Source organism: Adiantum capillus-veneris, chromosome 11 (assembly GCF_014529385.1).
Source record: "Adiantum capillus-veneris isolate H3 chromosome 11, ASM1452938v2, whole genome shotgun sequence".
Classification (NCBI taxonomy): domain Eukaryota; kingdom Viridiplantae; phylum Streptophyta; class Polypodiopsida; order Polypodiales; family Pteridaceae; genus Adiantum; species Adiantum capillus-veneris.
This window is the reverse complement of record NC_140941.1, coordinates 17,471,096-17,483,150: the sequence shown is the minus strand read 5'-3', so window position 1 is coordinate 17,483,150 and position 12,055 is coordinate 17,471,096.

Sequence of the window (12,055 nt, the reverse complement as noted above, 5' to 3'; positions counted from 1 at the left end):
TGTGAATATTCTAGTCTGAAATCCTGGAGCAATTTGTTGTATGATCTAAGCTGGCAAGGTGGGTTAATGGTAGTACCGTTTCCTTGCTGCCTCTTTTACTGTCTGAGAAAAATATTCTCCCCAGTCATCTTCATCAATATTCTTCAACTCGTCATACTACTCAAAATCTTGAATATGAACATCTAAATCATCTTTCTTTCCTCCTTTGAACATAAGGAAAGCGATTTTCAATGAATAAGTATAATCATGCCGGCCATGATCACTGTGATCTGCTATTTGGCCTTATAAAGAACAACTCCCCCCTCTTGAGATTATCCTCTCCTTCTACACTGGGTTACCGAGTGTGACGTGGAGTAGATAATGGAGCGATCCATTGACATCCCTTGAGCTTCTGATGTCACATGTAAGTGGTTTTGTGGCAATACAAATTCCAAGGGTGGTTTTGGACTACAATCGTGTGAAGCAAGATTTTTAGGCACAATACAAATTCATTGAAGTACCTGATGAAGTTTGGCATGAAATTTTGGGGTACAGTCAAAAGGTTAATCAAAGTGTTAATGATTTTTTCATGCAGTTCACTTGTTTATGGGATAAATGTGCCCAAGATTTGGGAAATGAAATCTCTCCATTCATGTTAAAGTAACAGATGCATTGAAGTACTTGATGAAGTTTGGCATGAAATTTTGAGGTACACTCAAAAGGTTAATCAAAGGGTTTGGTGATCTTGTCATGCAGTTCGCCTGTTTATGGGATAAATGTGCCCAAGCTTTGGGAATTGAAATCCCTCCATTCATGTTAAAGAAGGACTGTTTTGTGGAAAACATAAAAGAAAGTCTAAAGTTTAAAATTGAGCTAAAAAGGGCCACCACCTTTGAGAAAGCAATCACTATCACCTGGGAGAAAGAATGGAAGGCTCAAAGACATAATGAGCATGGAAAAGCGGTCCGTGTGCAAAGTAATGGTCGCCAAAATGAGGGAAATTGTGCAGAGGCTGGAGCCCAACCTACTCAAAGGGTTTCTAATATTGAATAGTTTACAGTGAAATATGCAAGACATGATGACCATGATGCATGAATTGCAACTCAGTATACTTGGAGGTGGAGGTGGTCGCGATCGTGGTAGAAGAATAGTGCAGACATATGAAGCTAGCCTAATGTGAATGGGGGTCATGGACAAGGTGTCTTTGAGTTGCAAAGGAGGTTCATCCCTACTTGTTATAATTGTGGTGAACTTAGTCATATTAGCACTTATTGTTCAAATCCAACAAGGATGGAAGGTGATATGTTTCCACTTCCCCAATAGATTCCTAACAGAGCTAATGATTATGGATTAGATATATGGGCAGATCAAGGTATTGAATAAGAAAATTAGGCCTCAACCTCTGGTGGTCATGTGGGCATTGTGCGAGTTGAAAAGAAAGAAGTAAATATGTTACCTGTAGGCAAAAGAGAGAGGGAAGGCTATGCCACTCCAAGTCCAAGTGAAAAGCAAGGGAAAGAGAAAGAGGATGAAGATGCAAAATCCAAGAGGAAGAGAAGACCTTGTACACGGTTTGAAGTAGTAGATCTACCTTTGGGTGTAAGGTCTCCAAACCCACCGACACCCAAAACGGGATGGTACCATTGACAGGTCTCTCCGCCTACTAAAGTCAAAGTCTTTAAACAAGAAAAATTGCAAGGAATTCACCCTTACCATTGGCAATGGTTTAGGTTTATAGCCCTAGAAGAGACCTAGTCCTATCTCACAGTGGAAATGGGACCCTATAAAAAAAAAATCCGGCCCTAAATCTTCATCCTTTAGATTAAGGTTTCCTTAGCCAACGTTTTTTCCCCTCTAGCATATGTGAGGGCACAGCCGTTGGTGGATTCCTCGTCCAAGTGAAGAAGTTTCTAAACGTTTTAGTGCACGGAAATGGATAGTTACCTGACTAATCAGGTCCACCCGTCCATGATTGACAACCTTATTCAATCCCCACTTACCACCCCGCACTCACACATGATTCTATTGTTGTTTAATTACTACCACATTCTTTCCACAACTAAAACAATGATTCCTTTTTAACTTTTCAAAACTGCATTTCCTTAAGACAACCTTTGAAAACAGTATTGAAGACATTCTTTCAGAAAACAAACATCTTTAAACTTAAGACAAGGTACTGTCATTTTAAAGTATCACATACCAGTACTAACTTGTCTGAAGACCACCTATACAGGGGTGAAAAACGACACCCATTCCTTATTTATATAACCGGGGTGGAAAAAGTCTTCACCCAAAGTCCGGGCATCTATACGCCAAAACCAGTTGCCCATACAACCGGGCGGTTCCTCTAGGATAAACTTAAAAGTACTATCCATAAGCATAAACAAGCACGGGGTAAAGACTCCACACGTGCCGAGGTAATCGACTCCTCCATGATGGTATCTCCATCATTACTCATTACCTGGAGTAAAATATTTTCAAGGAATGAGAGGTGTCTTGAGACAAGCTGTCTTCAAGATGGTCAAACATTTCTTTCCTAGGTCAATCATTCATAACCCAATCATTCCTTTCCTAGTTACAATCATTGCTCGTGGGTTTCGGGGAAGTTACCTTCCATTTACAGCCAGTTCTTTTTCCTTCCTAACCTTACGTATGCAATGCTTAACTTAAAATAAACTCTAAAAGCTATTAATGACATAATAAAAAACCACCGGGGGGACTGATCGTCCATGTACTGTGGGCCAGGTGCCCATAGACTCTCCTCTGTTGGCCTATGGCTAGGCCCTGCTTCATGGTCATTAGTTTCTTTGTTGCGCTTGTTACTTACATCTTCTTCTTCAGTCAAAGGATTCCCCCTGCTTCTCTTGGGAGCCATTTCGGCAGCCGTATAAAAAGACTTAACCATTAGAAGATTAATTGAATAGCCTTTATCTTCCTTGTTTACCCAAAAATAAGGATTTTTGGAATAGATAGGGATGTTTAATAGTCGATTTGATAGGTTACTCATTCCATAAATTAATTATGCTATAAGTAATTTTTTTCCCATCCTTCAATAAGGATTTTGGACCTCGGTTAATTATTTGGAAATTAGATAAATTTATTTCCTAATTTTTCTTGTCCATTATATACCAAAAATCGGTTACTTTTAACCAAAATGCGTACCTAAACTATTTATCTAAGGTTAGGATAATTATCATAGATTTATCAAGGTATATTCCTTCTCTGGTATTGATATCATAGGTTTTCGGTTTACTTTACTATATTTTCCTTTTTATTTTTCCCAAAAATTAGAGTAATTTTACTGGGATATACAGTTAAACTAATTTTCTACTAGTAGCTTTATTACCACGGGTTTTCTGAGGTCTAATCAACCTCTAATAAATATCTCATTCAATTTAAATCTATTTGTTAATTTTCCCTATTTAATTTGTCTAAAAATCAAAGTTTTTCTACTAAAATAATTATCTAGATTAATTATCTGAGCTTCCCCTAATTATCACAGGTTCCTTAATACTTAATTAACCCTTGATAAATATATCACAGCATTTGAATTCAATTTACGAATTTCCCCTATTTAAATTACTCAAAAAAAACATAGAAATTCTGCTTAAGTAATTAGCTATATTTATTTCGGAGCTTCTCCTAATTATCATGAGTTCTTGAGCATCTAATTAACCACTGATAAATATATCACAACAGTTTAAAGCCATTTACTAATTTCCAATTTTTAAATTACTCAAAAAAACAAAGTATTTCTGCTAAATTAATTAGGAAAACTACTCAAAAAATTATAGGATAATTTTTATAGATTAATTATCATCTAATGCATCTCTGATAATTACTTAGACTTAATATAATCTTAATTAATATATTTTCCATTAACTCATGGTAAATTTGGCTAATTTTAGCCCTAATATGATAGGATAATTAATTAGCTTAATATTACTAAGATTAATTATAATAATCAGCAGAGATTAATTAGTTAAGAGAGGTTTTATAAGTATACAGAGGCCTAATCTTTGATTTATTAACAAATATCTTAATTTAACCTTGCTAATTAAGAAGGATTAGGCTAATCAATTAGAGATTAAACTCTAATGATTTCTGCGTAGTGTTCTCCCTAGATGAGAGAGAAAGTATCAAGGCTCCGAGTCTGTGGAATTATGAAGAGAAGGAACCCTTTTATAGCTTTTTCTGAGCACCTAGCAGTTTTTGGCAGTTTTTCCATAGTCCAAGCAGCCCCCCCAGCTTGGAATTTGCGCCATTTTCAGCTATCATTGTGTTTGGCAAGTTTCCCCAGCTTCCACACTCCCCCCATACCTTCCAGAATTTTGTTGATTTTTGCAGATATTTAATGATGAAAATTGGAATTTTCTTGCTAATTCTAGAACCTTAGTGTAAAGAGCCTTTGCTAATGATTAATACTAGAACCATCCAATTTTTGTTACTAATTGAATTTCTATTGTAATTTTCCAGGACCCGTAACTGTTCCAGTTTTTATCAGATTCAGATTCTGAAAATTTCTAAACATAGTAAAGCTCTGCTTATGATTCCAAAAATACCAAAATTAATAGTGTTTAGAATCCTTCAATAGTGTTTTTTATTAAGTTTTGCAAACTTTGTACAATTTTTAAGGTTTTGGAAACTGGAAACCTTACATTGGGAGAAGGCCAAACAACTTATAGTTTAAAGAAAGACCTGATTGGGAAGAAAGTAGATTGTAATTTTGGGCAGTTGATAAATATGGTGCCCAAACTCAAGAGGTAGTGGAAGTCATTAGTGAATGTAGAGAAGGAGTTGAAGCATGGACAAGTCAGCAGAGTGTTCTTTGTGGGAGAGTTACGTGACATCTGTCTTGTGGTGAACGCTTGGTACAAAGGTGTGGACATGGGAGAGACTTACGTTGATGGAGGTGCTCAAGTTTGTGTGATCACATAGTTATGTGTCAAGAGACTGGGTCTCATTACATGCAAAAGCTCTGTGTTTTTGGATTTGGCTAGCAAACCATGCCAAAGTGAAGTGTTTGGGGCTGATTAAGAATTTGGAAGTTGAAGTATTTAACGTGAGGTTATAATAAACTCTCATGTTATGCTAGTTGGCCTAGGAGCTTTTCCTCTCATTTTGGGACGATCTTGGTTTAGATCTGTTGGTGTCGTGCAAGATTGGGGCAAGGGCACAATCTGTGTGTATGGTAGGAAGGGTGAAAAGAGGGTGTTTTGATATCAACCTATGGCACTAGAAGATGTGAGTGAGAATGATGAATCCAAAGTTACCAGTCAAGACAAGTCTGAAGATTCAAAAAGTAGCTCTGCTTGCGGTTCCACTGATAAGGGTGAAGTGTCATTCTTATTGTCGGATGAGGAGAAGAGGGAAGTGGGTCAAATGTTGCAAGTGTCAGGGAATATAAATGCTTAAAGTCGTTTACAGCAACTTGAGGAGTTGATGCAGTCTGAACAGTAACTGCCATTGAAGAAAGAGTTGATTCAAAATATGTTGAGTATCGATTTGACACAAAGAAAAAGAAGGGAGTACTTAGTAATGTTGTACATGGATGAGTATATATGCTGCAAATTTGGTGTTCTCTTAGAGCTAATTTTTGATAGAGGACAGAGAGGTTCAATAAAGAGTTGATGAAGATACTAACAGAGATGACCCAGACACATGGGAAGACTTGGGATTTAGAGTTGCCTTGTGCATTATGGGACTACAAAATTGCTATCAAAACAAGCACATGATTTTCTCCTTACCACTTGGTTTATGAAAAGTTAGCTTTATGTGTAATTGAAGTGGAGATTCTTACACTCAAGTTATTGTCATTGGGAGATGAAGAGAGAACAAATACTTGGCAGAAAAGGTTTTTGGATCTATAATGTTTGCAATTGGATAGAGTTTTAGCTTTGAGCTACTGTGAACAAGTGTCAAGAAAGGATCAGCTAAAAGCTAATGAATGCGTAAAGAATAAAGGAATTGAAAAGGGTGATGTGGTGTTGTGATACATTACTAAGTTGGACAATACCTTTCATAAAAAGTGGGAAGGTCCTTTTACTGTTGTAAAGAAGCTTGATAATGACACATATCACCTGGCAGATTTAAGTGGTGTACAACATAAATATTGTGTTAATGGTTATAGATTAAAGAAATATCTTGCACATTTGATGAAAAATGATACACATGAGATGTTATCGATAGAGGAAGGCAATGTGGAAACATCTAAGAATGTAAATGAGGTTTCTGGGAATCACCTGCAGTAGTTGTTCACCCTAGGAACCTCTAATTGTCATGCATGATCAAGCAGACTAGGGGGGTTGGCAAGCTGTGTTAGGAATTTTTCGGATGAGTATATAGTCACTGAGTCATGCCAAAAAGCTTGCTCACTAGCCTCATATATATATGTGTATATAGCCATGCAAGACTTGGAAGTGACCTTGTAAAAATTCATGTACAAAGGTGTGATTTTTCCAAGCTTGCGTGCTAATGTTTTGGGTTATGTGAGTCCCCAAGACATGGTTTTTAATGATTATGTTCATCCACTTTATAGCTCGTGAATAGGACTTGTACATCATGAGTTATGAGCATCAAAGTGGGCGGTCCCAAATTAGAAAGTGATTACAGTGTGTCACTCGGTGACGAGAGCAACAAGTTATGCTCGGGGGAAGTTTGCTTGAGAAGCTCTCTTGCTTTGGGGGGAATCTAGAAGTTTGTGGGCATAAGGGATTTGGGAGGATTGAGAAGGATGTTTCCATGTGTGGGAGGATTATCCCATATGTGAAGGGAAAAGTGGAAGGTGGGGGATATATATCCTAGAGGGGGAGCACCCTCTAGGCATATCACTTGGTGCAAAGCTTGGCTTGATGGGCTCCTTGGGGAGAGATGGTGACTTTTCTAGCTATCCACACTACTTGTCCCGGTGCTTGGTCTATTTTTTGATCCCCGACCACTTGCCTCTACCCCATTTCCTTGGTCAAAGAGTCACCGACACTTCATTTTTTGCCCAAAAAAGGCCAAAAATGAGCCAATTAAAAGATTCCTACAAAGGAAGCCTTGTCATGGCTGAGAAGAGAGAGAAGATTTTTGGGGACTAAAAGATAAGGAAGCCCCAATTTTAATAGCTGCAACACCTGCACAACTTTAATAGAGCTCATTTTTAAGTAAGAAAAAGTACACCCCTATATTTGAGTCGCCATAAGTCTTTTGTCTCTCATCTGTTTTTTGCCTATGGATTCTCTATAGACATCTCCGCAAGACGAGATTCATCATGGTTTCCTCTATTTCTCCTAATTTTGAGTGTGTTCCATGCTTGAAAGGTTTTCCATAAATCTCTACAGGTGTTTATCACAGGTGTTTTCAACGGTGTAATAGTTCTTCCTTCCGACGATGTGATTCGTGCAAGGCTATAGAGGCACTCATTTTTCTTGCCATTTACACACTAACAACGTCAAATATGTCTCCTTGTATACTACTTGTCAAGAACATCTGACCACTACTCTCTTACAACAATCAAGATATGACTCATTTCTCAAAGGTGGACACACGGGATGTGGTCCAAGGCTGCAGAAAATGAAAAATAAGAGAGCTTCAATGTCTACAGTTCCACTAGCAATGAGCAATATTAACGATCTAACCAATGAGGTGTAGTGGAGATAAATATACCCCAGAGGAGAGTATCTGATGATGGTCATGTGCGGATGATAAGGGGAATGCGTTGAGGAACACTTGAAACACCTATTAAGGAAGGTGAATCCCATTGTCCATAACCTGAGTATATCACACAAAGCATGGAACAAAGTAGGAAAAAACACAAAGAGAATAAACAAGTTTGTGAAATAGTTCAAACTAACATTCATCCTAGTAGGTGGGCAATATGTGGGACCAATCTTGGAAGTGAAGTAAGATGTCAAGGGTACCTCAATGATAAGAGAAACACATGTAATAAGCTAATTGATTAAAACGGAAGATTGTGACTAGAGGGGGTACATGGTCCATGCTTTCAAGGGGTGGTACAAATTACATCACAAGTTGAGAATAATTAGCTTGTGTAATTTTTTGGAGATAATATTGACCACACCACAACTACAACAAATATTGTGACTGAAAGACCTACAAGTTGACTTGTTGTTTGGCCAATTATAGTTGGTACATGCTTGGATCTAGAGGAAAAGGTTGCACTATGGGATGCAAGATTTGATTTGCAACATTCTAATCAGGATGCGTCTATGGAGACATAAAAATGGAGGGAACAAACACTCAATTAATGATGCAGATATTTTCCTCCTACAGTGTGATGGAAAGAAGGTGATTAGATCTATCGAGCCATTACTAAGGATATGGATACATGGATCTAGAGAGAAATTCAGATGGTTTGTACAATAGACATTATCAATGTTGTGGAGGCAAGTGAACATGTGGAGTTTATCTTATCAACAACAGGGAGAAAAAAGCATAAAGATTAGTATAATGTGGTGCTTTCTACAGACTTTCCCTCTTGCACTTGTGAGGAATTTCAAATGTGGGTACGTGGGGGCAAAAGGTACATGGCCTGCAAGCATCTCTATTTTGTTTTCTTCAAATATCTAAAACTGATATGAATCAACAAAAGTTTTCCCACCAAGTTGTATTAACAAAGAGAGAGTTTCATCAAAATCTTCAATCAATGGGATAAGGTGAGTAGAGAAATGTCAGTGATACGGATCTCCTTGGTAGATTCTTGTATGGGTTGTAGCTTGTTTTTGTTTAGGGAAACTTTTTGCCTCTCGCATATGTAGAGACAATTATGAAATTCTGTACACGTTTTGGTCTAAGTATATTTTGGCATCAAGCTGTATTTCATTTTCTATTGAAGGAAATATTATTCTCTCTTGCAAATATGGTGACAATTATGAAATCAAATTGTGTACGATTGAAGGCTTATATAAGTACATGTTTGTATCAGGTTGTGATCTGTTTTTTGTATAGTTATGCAATCATATATTTTTTTTGGTGGATCTAAATCTAAAGTAGTGATTAACTAGCTCACTATTTTTTGTCTGACATAATATTTCTTCTCATTTAAAGGCTTATCTTCTAATTATTTTGATGTTAAGGGTCAGGTGGCTCACTATGGAAAATACGAAGAGCCAAAAAAAGCCTATCATTAGCGCCCCCCCCCCCCCCCCCCCCCCCCCTCCTCCCCCCCCCGATAATGGTACATTTATGTACCAGCTATCCAATCACACTACATGTAGATCTTGGAATAACTATCTTTGTCTTCTTTCATCTTTCTTGAAGGACCTTGTTGTATGATTAGAAAATATTGTGTGCTATGAAGGATTCTTTTCAAAACCAATAGCATGATGTAATGAAGTGGCTGAGTAAATCCCCTTCATTAGACAAGTTTCCATAAACAACCCTTATGATCAAAGATCTTGCATTTTCTTTCTTAGACAGAGATATATGGTATGGAATCATTTACTAGATTTGGTTGAAGAAACTTGTAGCTTTTATTTATGTCCATCATCACTTCCACCACTATAAATGTGATATAAAAGATAGATTTTTCTTCCTCCTTTATAAAATTGATGTATCTGCTACGATCTTCAAGAGCTTGTATGAGAAAATCTCTAAACTCTAGCTCATAAAAGTCGTTCAACCTCGGTATGCTTATCAAGTAAAGAAGTCCGCGTCTTCATAAATCAGGAAGGGTTGATCCATGACTCTAGCTACTATCAAAAGGTGTTGCCAAACATTTACTACATAAGTAGACAATAGAACAAGGTTTCTATTGCTTCCAACAACTTGAAAGAGAAGAGATTTTGGTAAGAAATTACACAAGATCCACATGTAGCAATTTGCAATTTTTCCATCTATTGATAGCCATTTTTTATTTCTTTCAAACTTTTGCTTAGTAAGCCACTTCACCCAACAAAAACACCTTATCATGATGACTAAGCTCGCTCTTACATTGTACATAGGCATGTTAGGCGTGTATGTGTGTGTGTGTTATGGATTTTTTCAATGTATTTTATTTAAAATCCTTTTCTAGCTTATTATTAGCTACGAGAGCCGAAAAAATAAGTGGATCTATATTATGGCCTATTTGTGTATATAATCTATTTTTATCCAAGGGCCTATGTACAAAAAATGTTTCACACATTTTATTTATTTTTATAGATCTCATTAATTAATTATGTAGATATTTGCAATTAGGTGTGTGTTTTATCATACTAAAAATTCATGTCATCCATCCTTACCCTTCATCATACTTATTGTATATAATCCAATGTAATAAATAAAATGTCTCCACATGATAAATATTCACATTTTACTATTTCATAAGAATGACTTATATCCCCGCTGTCACTTATTATTACTTAAATTTCTTCACATTTTACATACTTTTTCTTTACCCCCACAAATAATATCAAGGGAGGGTCCTCTCATTTGACTCTATCATGTCACCTGTGTCTTCTACTTTTTGCTTTTTAATTTTTATTTTTATTATACTCTAGGTATCTTGATTTATTTATACACTACTTTGTTTTGTTACATCACATGCATATCATATATTTGTGGAAAATCCTTTTCCACGTGGGGATATTAATATATTACTAGTCCTTTGTCACTCTCCTAGGCATGAGGGGTCACTCTCTTGAAGACTAAATAGAATCAAAACAAAGAAGGGACCCAATCAATGACTTTTTTGGGCAGCAAACACATGTTTTTTTCTAATTTTTTTGAAATTAGTTCCCAACCGATTATAAAGAACTGCACACCATGAAAAATTTGACATATGGTTTTAAAAATGCACTCAAAGTTTCTCAAAATTTATTGACCTCATAAAACCTGCACCTTCCATGCCTTCTTTCATCTTCTTCACCATTTCCATCTCTCCCTTACTCCATAGCTCAAAAATTATTGTCTCTACACACATATAGCTCAATTTCTCTCTCTAGAATCAAACTCATATTACCATAACCTCTTCATCCTTTCATAAAAAGAGAAAAATCATCAAATAACGAAGCTCAAGCTTTGCAAAAAGAGGAGTTTGATCATGGAAAATTCAACTTTTCCATGGTCACAAAAATTACACCGACAGAGTTCTACAACCGCTTCATTCACTAGAGGAGAGAGGTGGAAAAATACCTTTCTATCTTATGGTTTCCATCAAATTGTATATATTCTCATTCTTTTCTTACTTTTTACCATGGTATAAATCATGTAATGCACCTTGACTGCATATGCCATGTAATTTTAACCCATCCTACTCACTACAAACTACTAACACTAATGAATAACCCTTCTTGTAAATTGCACCCTCTACTATCTACTAGAGTAGGCACCTCCAAGTTACTCACCTCTCTCTCCTTTATCTCTCAATAATTCTTTCTCTTGATCCCACATCCATGTGGCTCAAGGGATAAGGAAGACCCACTCTCATTTTGAAAATAAAAAATATTTCATAATATTTTGTATTGACAATAAAATTGATTATGTCTAATCCTAATCAAGGCTTCAAAAAACCTATAAATAGAGACCATTCCTCTTTGTAAAAATGATCTCCACACTATTGCACACTACATTGAGCGTAGTACACTCTAGTATCTATCTTAGTTGTAAAAGGAGAGAGCCGACCCTCTATACACCATCACCTTGGTGCATAGACAAGCTTCAGCTAATTCGAGTTTGTGAGTGCATGTGAGTAAACTATACTCCTCCCATCATTCTTGTATCTAATCCAACATCAACAAAATTGATAGCTTGCATGAAATTGTTTTCTAAGGCATCACATTTCTCTTCCAAGTTGGCTTGGAAAACTCACTCAGTTCCATAAGGTAACTTGTTCATTGAAGGTTGTTTTCTTGTTTCATGTGCTCAATGTGATTCGTTGAGTTGGATGTTTCTTTGGCTACCATTGTAAGAGGGTGGATGGTGAAAGGGGTCCCATAACCCTAATACAAGGTGCTAGTGCATAGTGCTATAACCAAATCTTAAGTGTTGTCACTTGAATCCCCAAGCTCTAGGTACCTTCTTGTGTGAATCATAAGGTTGAAGCTAGATTATACACAATCTCTCTCTCTCTCTCTCTCTCTCTCTCTCTCTC